The following is a 13586-nucleotide window of genomic DNA, read 5'->3' on the forward strand; positions in this document are numbered from 1 at the left end:
ACAACCCATTTTTTTCCCTCTGCTAAGCAGGTCTAGAAATAATGAGTTTCTCAGTGGGGATGTCTTAATGGGTCCTTTATGCTCTGTATTTGTACAGTGCCTAGCACAAAATAAATAATAAAGTAGAACTTTCACGTTTCACAACTTTCACAAAATAATAATTAGACTTCCATTTCTTTTAACATTGAGATATATTTGACATTGATTCAGGGCACCAATATCTTTAAAAAAAAAAGTAGCAATGCTGCTTTACTCCTGATAATTGACAGAAGTTGACAGTCCAATGGGAAATTACCTTTTGTCCACTAATGTAAAAATATTGTTCAGCTGTGAGTGTACCTACCTGTTGATACCTTGTTAGGGTGCACTGCTAGCTCTCAATTCTTCATTCAGTTATGTTGATGGCTTTTAAAGGGGTCATTGATTTTACCCCAGTGAAAGTACGACTGTTCCTTAATGTTAAGATTTTGCATTAGAATTTGATCTAAATCAAAAAACCTGAATCTGAAAACCCGTGAACGCAGGGATTTTGGATCTGGAGCAGAATGCTGTTTGTCTTTGGGCTAGGCTTTAATTTATAAAGGAAAAGCATATCCTTGTTCTCGGCATAAGGTTCTAGGTTTGTTAGACGTTCTGTCTCTTGGATTATGTTCCCTCTTTAAATAATAATTTAAAAATAAGCAGGAGACCCTCTTGACACCCTCACCCCTCCAGAACTTCAGTGGTGCATCCTGTTTTCATGGACTTTTGGTGCTAAGGGTAGGTATTCATTGAGTGGAGAAGTCTCTTGGAAGATTTTCTAAGGGTAATAGTCTTACAGAGTTTTTCTCTTAGGGTATGGCTACACTTGAAATTTCAAAGCACTGCCACGGCAGCGCTTTGAAGTGTGAGTGTGGTCAGAGTGCCAGCGCTGGGAGAGAGCTCTCCCAGCGCTGCATGTAAACCACATCCTCTACGGGTGTAGCGTGCAGCGCTGGGAGCCACGCTGATTACACTGAGGCTTTACAGCGCTGCATCTTGCAGCGCTCAGGGGGATGTTTTTTCACACCCCTGAGCGCGAAAGTTGCAGCGCTGTAAAGTGCCAGTGTAACCATACCCTAATTGTGGATGATGTAGATGGGAGTGGAATGTTCTCTGTTGCTAGTGTTTGCTACTAGGTGTGCTCCTTCCATGGAGACCAAGTGTTTGTAATATTGTAAGAACAGCCATGCTTAGTAACTGGCAATAAGGTGGAAGAAGGCTCTTTCTCTCCTTACAGCCAGTTGGAATATTATGAGGATCTGACTCTTTTGGCTGTTCAGATAAGTGTTCCAAAGTGCCCATTGCTGTATGTATGAAGTGCCAGTAAGCAGTAGATGATTTGCCAAAACAATTCAATCCATTGTGCAGGGACGCTGGAACAATTTATATAGTAGGGATGTTGAGAGCCATTGAACCAAACTATAAACCCTGTATATAATGGAAACCTCTTCAAGACATGGGGTGCGGCAGCACCCCTAGTTCCAGCATCTGTGCCATTGTGTTATAAATCTGGACCACGATGGTTCTGCAAATTGGCAAGTTTTGCGTTACCAAGAATTTTTCGGGTGTCTTATTTGGCCCAATTTGTGGTTATTTTCTCAGGTGGACTTTCATCTGTCTCTTACTTGCTTTCCCCCCTGTAGGGAATTATCACTTTTGGGGTTGAGCTTCTCCACAAGGTGCTGAATTCCCCTCTTCCTCCATCCCCCCCAATATTCATTTAATCAGCTGAACACTGTCTTTAGATCAGTGATACTCAGATTGAGGCTCGGGAGCCACAAGTGGCACTTTAATGTGTCTCCTGGGGCTCTTGGCAGCACATGGTATTAAAACACTCTCTGTTATTGATCAATTATAGTTGATAAAATAATAATACTGGTCAGTCATTTTGCTGTGAGAATAATACATATAGTAAATGAAACAATGAATTCACATGGCTGTGGCTCTTTTGGGTAATGTTGATTGCTAATTTGGCTCCTGAACCACTGAAGTCTGAGTATCACTGCTTTAGATCAGCCGCTCTCAAACTTCATTGCACCACAACCCACTTTTGACAAGAAAAAGTACTGCATGACCCCAGAAGGGGGAACAGATGCCTGAGCCCGCCCGAGTCTCGCTGCCCTGGGGGATGGGGCAAAGCCCAGGCCCCGCTGCTCTGGGTGGATGGGCCAAAGCTGAAGCCCGAGGCCTTCAGCCCCAGGCAGGGGGGCTGTAACCTGAGCCCTGCCACCCAGGGCTGAAGCCCTCGGGTTTCAGCTTTTGGCCCTGGGCGGGGGACTTGGGCTTCAGCCCTGGGCCTCAGCAAGTCTAAGCCAGCCCTGGCGATCCCATTAAAATGGAGTCACGACCCACTTTGGGGTCATGACCCACAGTTTGAGAACTGCTTCCTTAGATCATTGTCTTTTATGAGAGAGGAGGCAAATGGCTTTCTTATGAATCCAGATTGGCGGCATGATTCACTAATTTGTTAAATTCCTGTTCAGAGAGAAAGAGAGCGCATCCCAAAGCTGCTATGGAATGCAGTGCCTGCCAGCCAGCCACATAGAGTAAATCTATTGCAGGCCCAGTGCCATGGAGATAGTTTCAGTTCTTGTAAAAATATTTGGTTCATTCTTCAAGTATCTCTAGACTGGATTTACCGCTTAGATTGACAGTTTGACCATATGAAAATGTTGCAGTTAAGTGTATTAGAAGACACCATAAAACCATAATATTTCTGTAATTTGCATATAATTCAGCCATGCAAAACTCTCATGAAACTTTAACAGCTCAGGCAAAGATTTCCCAACCCCCACCGTGGGATGACAGGAAACAATAAAGCAAAAGAATCATAAGACCAATTAAAGTTTAAGTCTGCAGTATAATATTTACTTTTCTTGTCTGTTAAACCCCTCCAAGCAAGAGGAGTTTTGCAAAGCTGTTGTAATTTTTCTTTACTAGGCACCCAGATGTATTTTCTAAATAATAACTTACTAAATCTTATCTGTATAAATGTGTTGTGTATATTGATGGCCATTAAAGTGCGAACCAAACAGTTGACTTAAGTGAGAGATCAGAGAATAAGGAATGAATGAGTGGCTCTGATCTGATAGAGTTGATGAGTGATATATTTTAAAAATAAATAATAAACAAACAACCCTTTCCCTGAGCAGTGGAGAAATATAGGCCATGGCTACACTGGCGCTTTACAGCGCTGCAACTTTCTCGCTCAGGGGTGGGAAAAAAACACCCCCCTGAGCGCTGCAAGATACAGCACTGTAAAGCGTCAGTGTAAACAGTGCCGCAGCGCTGGGAGCGCGGCTCTCAGCGCTGCAAGCTAAACCCCATGAGGATGTGGAGTACATGCAGCGCTGGGAGAGCTCTCTCTCAGCGCTGGCGCTGCGACTACACTCACACTTCAAAGTGCTGCCACGACAGCGCTCCCGTGGCAGCGCTTTGAAGTTTTGAGTGTAGCCATACCCATAGACTGCCTTGAAGTTTGTTTCTAAAATCATGTATTAAATGTGGTGTTTGCTGCGGTGATTTTAAGCGACCAGGCCTGCGTGCTAGAGTCTTGCACAGTGATGTAGCGCAGGAAGTCAATGCTAGTTAGCCACCCGTAATAAAATCTAACTTGTCATGTTGTGGTGAGCAAGTCATGTATTGCCAGTTTGGTGATGAAAACACAAGTGCCCTCTCCCTGTTTATAACATCCAGATCTTCACTTGTTTTCCTTAATGGCCCAAAGAGTTCTGCATTCGCTGTCCTGCAGAGGATGCTCAGAAATAAGCACTGCCATTCAGATCTCTGTAGCCTTTTTTTTATTTTTTTTTTATTTTTTTAAACTTCTTGTTCCCAGGATGACTCTTGCCTAATTTATCTCTGAATAGCAAGCTTCTGGTTAAAAAAAACAGAAGAAGCTCTTTAATACTGTCTGAGATTTGGAATCATTAGTGACATATGCATATAAGCTTAAGTCACAATTATATTTTAGAACAAAGTATGTGAAAATCGTGGGAAGCTTGGAATATTTTTTTGGTTGTTTTCCCTGCAACCACTGTTAATTCATATAATACACCAGTAATGGTTAGAACATAAAACTAGGATGTTGCTTATACTAGACAATTACACTGGTTTAACTAAGTTGATTTAAAAATCTGTCTAGTCAAACTGGTGCAAGCCCTTAATATGAAGACACTTCAATCAGTTTACCTCTTGCTTTAAGTTGTGTTGGTAAATTATGGACCTTAAGCAAATGGATATAAACCAGGTATAATATGATTTAATAGTCACTTCATCAGTATTTGCACTGTTTATACCAAATTGATTTTAATAACCAATTCGAATTAAACTGGTGCAAGTTTTATGCGTAAACAAGGTCTCTGATTTCTTGTGACCTTGAGTAAAGTCACCTAGGCCAGATCTAAGTTTAAAAGGTTTGTTGGTATAACTATACCGGCAAAACTTCCTAGTGTAGATGCAGCCTAAACCAATAAACAAATCCTTTTGCCAACATAGCTTATACCAGTTCCCTGAGCAAAATAAGTATACAAGCAAAAGCAAGTTTTTGCTGGTATAACTGCATCGTCTCTAGGACTTTTGCCAGCATAGCTGCATGTTGTTAAAAAATAAACAAAAAAAACCTCCACTCCCCTATGTAACTCATATTATACCTGGTTTATATCCATTTGCTTAAGGTCCATAATTTACCAACACAACCACTCCCCTATGCTAGCAAAATATTTAAGTGTAGATCAGCCCTAACCATTCAGTACTGCTGTTTACCCATCTGTAAAATAGGTTGAATAATATTCCCTTTCCCAGAGGTTTTGACACTTAATATTCATAAAGTACTTAAAAATGCAAATCACATCATTATGATGAAAGAATAATGCATATCAGTTTTAAACGGCTCTGACTTTTAAACATTACACAGGATCTTGAGCGAGCTTTCATTTAAAAAAAAAAAAAAGCTTTGCAATTCATCTCATACCACTGGTACCACATAACAGGCCTGTCTGTGACATAGGGTTGTCTCAATACTACCACAACCGAGCCTGGGGAGTCCCTCGGGAGGAGGATTGGGTCATAGTTGCTCAGAAGGAGATATTTATAGTCTGTGAGGCTCACGAATAATTAAAAAGCTGTCAATACTTAGCCAGTGGATAGAAAAATATGTATTGACTTGGCTTCTTTCTACAAATAAAAACCTGAAAAAATGAAGGGCCAGAGTCTGATACCCACATTCTGCCAGTAGCCATTTCACTTCAGTATGACGGTTTGCGGAATAAAGTGCCTCTCCGCCTGAAAAGGGCTTTTAGAATCTGATCCTAAACAAAGTTAGAGCTGTGATATATGGGCAAAATCCAGGGAATTAATTCTATGCTAACATCAGACCTTAGTAAAGTTTTTTGTTTTTTTTCCCCCTTATCCACTGCCAGTTTTTATTAATATTAGAGATCTGCACTAGGTGAATTTTTTTGGTATGTCATAACTGACATATCAGCAAAAACTACCTAAGAATAACATGTAACACAAATCTCTGGCTAGGTAATGCATTTCCTTGGTCACTGTGTGTTGTGCTGTAGGAATTAATTCTGCTTTTTAAAATGTAGAAGTTGAGTCTGACCTTTTTATCTAATGCACAGCTTAACATTTTGATCTTATTTATAGGGACAAATGAACAGCCCTAAACATTTTGCTCAGTCTTGATAATGCAGATGAAACTGATTTACGTGTTTGAAGATTTTATTTTAACCTCACATGGTTCTCATTATCTGAGAATGCAAAAGAGGGGCCTGGACTAAATCAGCAAAGGAATGGAGAAACCACACAATGAAATGAAAATGCGGCTGACGCATATTTGGGATATTTGTGGGATGGGGCTGCTGACAACAGAAGCCCAGCGCTGCCTGAGTACTAGCAGCACTAAGGAGTCAAGTGTCTGTAAAAACAAAACTAAATGTTGAATTCAAAAGGCTGTTTGGGTTTGACAATTCACAAAGCTGCTCTAAAAAACTGAAGAATTATTGAAGTCAATGAAGTTCAGCAAGAATGAATTTGGCCCAATATTGATAAAATTCACCAATGACCTTAAGGTGGCATAAGGCCTGGTCTGTATTAGAAAACTTGCACATTCTAGTATAACTAAGTCTATTCAAAATTGGTCTAGTTATATCATGCAAGCATCTATGGTCAAATCCTGGCCCTATGCAAGTCAACAGTAAAATTCCCATTGACTTCAGTGGAGTCAGGATTTCACCTTAGATGTTCAGGAATTACTATGTCTTTTGCTAAACAATAGTCTCCTCTGGAGTCCATTGCAGCAGCTGTGTAAGAGCACACACCAACTCTATATAAGAGTTTTTTAGGACAAGAAGTGAAGAATATCGCATCCACTGGAAAGAGCTGGATAAATTTTAAGTCAGTAGATCTTGCAATTTGACCAAGATATCAGGAATAATGCTCCTTATCCATTTAATCAACACTGTGGAGTTTGGATTTCCAGTACAGTACTGCTGGAGAACGTTTAAATCCCTTAACACCTCTTTTTACTGAAATATTTAAAAACAAACCCAGGAAACATTTCTATTTATACTGTAAATATTTTTGTAAAGCATTTCCTGCGTCCTTTTTACAATAAAAAAACTAAATTATATTGGGCTAAAATTACTTGATAGGGTCCTCATAAAGAAATGGATAATTTCATTATGATGGAAGAACAGGAATTGGGAGTATGGGTGAGGTCTTTTCACCTCTCCTTCAGGCTCCTGAGGAGCCTTTTACCCTTACTGATGATATGACTCAACTTTTATTAGGTCAGTGCAAGTAAGGTTTTCATTCAGTGCTTTCGGTTCAGGCTTGCCAAGCTTTCCTTTATTTCCCTCTGATCCGCTTCCAATATGGTGAGCAGATGGGGAGGGTATTTAGCCACTGTACGATTCTTGCCAAAATAGTACCAGGGAGTTGTCTCAGTCACTAGAACTATGATCAATCTACCTAGGTTCCTGAGCCCCTCACTGCAGTAGAGTGCCTGATGATCTAATGCTAAAAGCATGTGTGTAACTTGCATGATTCCAAGTGGCACTACTTAGTTTTAGCGAAAAGGAGGAAGTTTTCCTCTTTCATGTGATGACTCTGTCTCTTTGGTATGAAGATGTGTAATGCTGGCACTGAGAAATGCACCTGCTGGGTGCCACACCTGCAAGATCACCTGAGACACAGTCAGCAAACACAAGTAACTGAGAAAGGGATAATTGAATCTAAGCTAGGGAAGCACACATTTGCTTTGATGGCGTTTATCTGTGGGCTCTGTACTTTGAAATTTAATTGTGAACCGATGCAGATGGTAAAGTATTATCAGAACTCTGGGGACTTGTGCATGCATGCCCCTGGGGTTTTGGGTGTTGGAGCTAAAGGGCATGCACACCTCTAAAACCTTTATTCTCAAGGGAGATCCTTCCATATATTCTCCTCTCTCTTCCTTGGGAAGGGTTGGAGTACAGTTAAGAATGCTTAGTTATAAACTGCATCAGGAGTGCTGGAACCTTGGTAGAAGTGGGAGGAGCAGGGTTTGAGGCCCTGCCCTGAGGCCCCGCCTTCTCCGTGGTCCCATTTCCTGCTCCTCCTCTTCCCCCGGAGGCCCTGCCCCCTGGCCAGGCTGAAAAAAGCTGGAGCCAGGTGGTGGTAAACTTGGAGACCCTCCAGTTCTCCTGGGCTGGGACCTCGAGAGCAACTCCCAGCCCTTGTCTCTGCCACCTGGACCTGGAGTGTGCCGCCCATGGTAGATGGAGGGTTCAGGGCTCCCCGCAGCGTCCCTCGCTTTCTGGCCTGGCCAGTGGATGGGGTCTTGGGGCTTAGAGGAGCAGGAGTGGGGCCACTGGGAGGGGCCCGCACCGGGAAGAGGCTGGCGCTGTGGGCAGGGACTGGGCTTTTCGGCAGGGGACCTGATCAGCTCCTCCACCACTAAGTGCAGCAGCCCCTGCCTGCACCGCTCTGTGCCTGCCCAAGGCTTGCAGTTTGGGGTGGGCAACGTGGCTCCCTACCCCCAAACTATGCCCTTGTTAAAAAGTGGAGGGGGAGCATGGCCCCCCTTGTTCTGGCAACCTGACCCGCATCAGTCATTAAATGACTCTGTGTCCTCACCCTCATGAACCCAACATTTCCAGCCACTTCAAAGGATTTGTTTGTGGGTGTACGCGTGCGCAGCAGCTGCATTTCCAGGTGGCCTGAAGAGTGTGAGGGCTACTCACGTGAATAAGTGATTGCAGGATTAGGTCCATATCTAGGCTGTATGGTAGGGGGAAGCTTGCTTTCTTCGCTACAGATCACTCAGAATGTGAGCTAGTCTCTGTGCTTTTACCCAGTCCTGTCTAAAGTATCTATTATGTTTCATGGTCTCCCCTTTATCTAAGCACTTCTAGAAATACCTTTTAATTTCTGATACAGTCTGAGACCGTCACCTTCACACTGAGCATCTCCTCACCATTCTCCTGGAGCCCGACAAGGGCAAGCAAAGACCTCTGATGCCACAGATCTTTGCAGCTGCCTATTAAAGTGTGTTTGACAGAGAGCCAAACTGTATCTGCTCCTGCCAGCCTGGGGGAGGGTCTGGATCATATCTACATTTCTAAAGAAATAGTCCATAGCACCAGCCAGCAAAGCCATTAAGCTACTTGGGAATGCTGCTGTTCTCCACTTTGAGGTGGCCGGAAGTATGGAACTTGTGAGTCCATAAAGCCATTGGATTATATTTTATTTGTATAGATGGTACAGGATTGAGTATTAAACCTGAACGTGCTTAACTGTACTTCAGCCCTTCTGAGGAGATGGAGGTGAACCTGTTCTTATCCCACCTGATGTGTTACCTAATTAGCTTCTTGGCTAAGCAGTATTTCAAGGCAAGTGCGTACAGGCTGCTTTCACCGGGAATCTTACATTCCACTTACTTTCGCAAGCAGAAAAGAGATGCGTCCTTTCACCTATGTTCTACTTACTGCTGCAGTCACTTCACGCAGGGTAATAAGTAGCTATATCATCGTAGTCACTCATCAAGAGTGGTGAGTATTTGATTTGTCAGTTTACTTTCATAATGCAGGCAAATGTATGTGATGCACAGAAATGTACTGCCATGTTTCCTGATAGCCAACTCATGTGATCATTTTAAATTCTTCTCTAAATCAGAGTGAAATGAGTGACTGACAAGGAACTCCTGTGGTGTAATTGTTTGGTCTTTTAGGTGGGGGAGCTTTGTTTTTATGTGTCTGCAAAGTGCCAGGCACACATGGGCTTTGTCTTCATTGAGAATTTTTAATATCCCCCCCTCCCCCGTTGCTTTATCATGAATGTGTGTCTGAGCATGGTTAGATGTCACCATGGTGTTTAAATTCCTACACTAGGGCTTTCACTGGTGCTGGACTGTGGTGAGAGAACTGCTAAAATTGTCAGCATAGATGCAGCCCATGAAGTTCACCTCTGATTGGCCCCTTGTACTCTAGAATTGAATCTTTCTTTGTAAAAAGGGTTTCTAGCCTATATGGTTGGGAAGAAAATGACTTTGCAGGCTGTCTGAAACAGTAGAGCTGAGTGGCCTCATTCATCTTAGTGCTTAAGCCTGAAACCTAAAGTTGACCATTTAAGTGGCAGCATGAACTAGTTCACTGGCAATCATTTTGGCATAGGTACCATATAATGTGATTATGCCCAGCCTCCAGCCTCCCATGCCTTTCCAGATGCCAAAACCTCCAACCTCTCCATGACAACTTGCAATGCACTTCTCTGTTTTCAATGGAGAAATCTTTGGCACATTGAAAACTGAAAATATTGGGAGAGCATAAATAGAACTTAATATCCAAATAAATAACACACAAGCTGCAGTACTGATTGTATGGGTCATTTTCATGTTTAATTACATAAAAACCTCCATTTAAATGGATCTGCCGTAGAATTTCTAGCATTCTGCACAGGAGCGCTGCAGAATACAAGGATCTTGCCACAGAAGCAAATTGCACAAGGCCGTCTTTGTGAGTGATAATTAAATAAGGTGTAGCTAACAAAGTTGGGTTAGCAATAACATAGCTAACAACTGGAGTTTCAAGAAAGCAGGATCCATTGGCTAGAGCATTCCCATAGTATAACTGGATTCGCCTTTTGTCCCAGTTTTCCAGGGATGGTTCCTAATTTGGGCTGAAAGTACAGGTGGATTATTTAGTGTTCCTTAATCACAGCTGGTAGTTTTTTTGCAGTGGGATGTGGTCTTGTTTCTTCTATTGGATCAGCAAGAAGTTAGTGCTGTGTTGATGTAAAAGAGTGTGTGTGAAATAACTGCGGTGGTACTTAGTGCTTCTTTACTGTTTCAGGAATATTAGAGGGTGTTAGACACACACAGAGATTGAATTGCTCTGTTGAGATATCTTTTAAACTGAGAAGCAGGATTTATGGAATTCTCCCTCAAATGACTTTGCATTTTAAAGGAAGATACAATCCTCATTTGTCCACTTGACACCAAATAAGTTAGTTGCGTGGAAAGACAGTATCATATTACATGATAAAAGCGTTTTTGTGCTTTCATAAAAAAGCTTATTTTGGGCAACTTTGTAAAAAGTGAATAAATGATGATATTGATACGAGTGGTACTAAGGATCCTTGAACTTAAGTTGTGCAATATTGGGAAAAGAGGCTGGAAATTACTCTAGTTATCTGCTATCTTAAAGCCTGGGTTTAAAAGATCTCTTGCTGCATATTTTTGGCAGCTGTTTTCAGTATATCCCTCTCAAGTTAAGTCACTTGTTAAGAATTTGACATTAGGTGTTAGTTCTTAGCCACGATCTTGCATGTAGTGCCCCACACAACACAGGCTTGTTCCATAGTTAGATATTGTTCATGTGTATTGAAATTGCTGATGACACCCTAAGTAGTTAACTTGCAGACCTGAGATCATTTCTTTGGGTGTGGATGTGTGCCGTAATAAGACTGAGACAGAAGTATTCATGTCTGCATTCCTTCACTGCATCTGTTGACTTTATTTTTTGCAACATTCCAGGAAATCATGTTAAATTATACACCTCAGTGAGTAATTTTGGTATTTTTTGCTTGCTTTATTTTGTTTTGTTATAATTGTCTGTTCTTAAAATGCGTAAGTGCTGTATATATTAGTATGTTTCACTTCCTTTGCATGATTCACTCCCTCTTCAGAGAACCTAGTTTAGTAGAGCAAACCTAGGAATTTGTTTATGTATAGGGGGATTTTTATATAGATGTAGAAGTTTGGTGTGATTTTTGTCTCCCTCTAGTTTCAAAGATATTAAAATATTATTTTAAATTGCTGTAGTGCTTTTCATCCTAAAGAGCAAAGGAGGATGCTAAAGAACAGGATTTGGAAGGTGGATCTGGGCTCTGCAGTATACTTCTGCAAGAACTCTGGCAACTGTTCCTCATTTTTACCATGTAAATATTGGGACAATTCATACTTGCCTCACAGGGATGTTATGATGCCTAATTTATTGATGGTTGTAAAGTGCTTTGAGATCTTCTGATGGAAGGTACTATATTTATTATTGATGTATATATGCATGGTATCATTGAAAGGCAGCCGTCAGGCATCTTCAGCAGTGCAGCTTTCATTCCTACCAAAAAGGAAACTAATAGATTTAAAGAATTAGGGAGTTTTTATCACTGTATCTCTTGGAGGCACAAATAAGACAGAACATGATTTGGTAACAGTTGTTCTCAAGAGAGAAAACTGTAATGACTAAGAAGTGCCTGGAGTTGGATGTTGGGCAGTAGGATTTGTTCATCTCATAGGAAATGAAATCCTTAAGTTTGGGAAAAGTGGGCAGTAGATGAAGGGTTGGGAAGCATGAAATATTAACCAAATTTTGTAACTTCTGGTGTCCTCCTAACTGCTGGTTAAAATGTTCTCTCTTTTTCAGAATTTTTTGAGGAGTGAAGAGAGCATCAAGTGATCCCAATTACTGAAGGGACTGAAACAATTTCTGAGTGGAGATTTTGGACTTGCAGGCGGAAGGCCAGGTGTCCCCTCATGTATCAGAACTGCTTCTCCTGACTGAGGGAGTCAAAGTGACGGAAATAAGGTACATGCCATAATAGATATGATTTCAAAGAAGTGAAATTCCAGTGCATGGTTCAGTATCTGAATTCCCAGCTTGTTGAAAAGACTTTATGGAATAGGATGTGTTCTAATTTTTTCTCTAGCAGACTCTGCAGAAGAGCCTTCTCTCTTGACAGTACCTCATAGGCAGTAGTTTGTGGCTGATGTATCAACACTGTAAGCTGTCATGACAGAGTAGAGAAGGCTGGATGGACGTGTAGTTAAGACACATAATGAAGAAGACTTCAGAAGAGTTAGGAGACCTGGATTCTATCCCTGGCTCTGCCACAGTCTGTCACTTGGGTCAAACTATTTTTGCTCACACTTTCAAAAACGACTCTGGATTTTGGGTCATTTTGCATTGCATGCCCAGTAAGGGACGTGTTGGGCCTAGTTTTCAAAAGTGCTGAGTACTTGCAACTCTAATGGGCAATTCAATGGCTTAGTCCCCTGTCTGACCGCTTTGGCTCACTGACCATCGAGCCCTTACTTAGGGCTTGTCTACATCGATGCATCAGCGGTCGATTTAGTGGGTCTAGTGAAGACTTGCTAAATCTACTGCTGATCGCTCCCCCTTCCACTCCTGTACTCCACCTGATCAAGAAGAGTAAGGAGAGTTGACGGGAGAGTGTCTCCTGTCAATCTCGTATAGCGTGGACCCCGCGGTAAGTAGATCTAAGCGACGTCAGTTTGAGTTACGCTATTCACATGACTCAAATTGCGTAGCTTAGATTGACTTTTCCTTGTAGTGTAGGCAAGGCCTTAGTTACATACTCCACATTAATCTGTGAACTTCAGAAATGACGTTCACAATGTTTTTCCTTTCAAACTCGAACTCAGAGTCTGGATTTTGTGGGCCTCAATCTGATGATTCCTCCTCCTCTCCAGTGCACCCTTCCTCCCCCTATAGTTGTGTGGTTGCAACTGATGTCATTTAGATGTCAGGAAGTTAGATGTCTAAATGACATCACTTAAACCAGTATATAGTAGTGGGTGAAAAAGGGAGACTGGGCTTTAAAACTCTGCCCCCAAAACTACAGCTATTCTAAAAAATAACCATTTAGTCAGATGTTCATTAGTTTACTTTAAATGACCCAAGTGATGGGGATTCTCCTTTTTTACTCTAAGCATATAACTTATTTGGTGTATCTCTTGTTTTCTTCTTAAATTTAACAGATTACGTGCTGAGTTCCCTATTCTCGTCTTGGTCCTTGTTTGCGTGGCAAAAATAGGAACTGTAATTCACCATTGGCAGGGATGGGTACAGTGTAGACAGGGCTCAGTCATTTCTACCACCGTGTTGTGAATTATAGGTCTCCTTTTTGCCAGTGATCAGCCTTCTCGTCCATAGCCCTGCCGCCTGCAGTCAATGGAGTCTTCGCCACCGTTTTAGGCTGATCCTTCCAGTGTCCGGACAATCTTAATGACCCTCACTGTAATCCTTTATATCTAACTTATATTTTTCCTCAGTTTCGAG

At 41.8% G+C, this 13586-nt stretch overlaps 1 protein-coding gene across 3 annotated transcripts in view; it reads left to right on the forward strand.

Moving 5' to 3' along the window:
- AMOT (angiomotin) overlaps positions 1-13586 on the forward strand; it is a 92323-nt gene that overhangs the window by 27619 nt on the left and 51118 nt on the right. For all 3 annotated transcript variants that reach the window (XM_075068811.1, XM_032766964.2, XM_075068812.1), the window contains one exon: positions 11931-12092. The gene's annotated coding sequence lies outside the window, so the exon portion shown is untranslated. The remainder of the gene's footprint in view (positions 1-11930; positions 12093-13586) is intronic.

Source organism: Chelonoidis abingdonii, chromosome 8, assembly GCF_003597395.2.
Source record: "Chelonoidis abingdonii isolate Lonesome George chromosome 8, CheloAbing_2.0, whole genome shotgun sequence".
In the NCBI taxonomy this organism is placed as follows: Eukaryota; Metazoa; Chordata; order Testudines; family Testudinidae; genus Chelonoidis; species Chelonoidis abingdonii.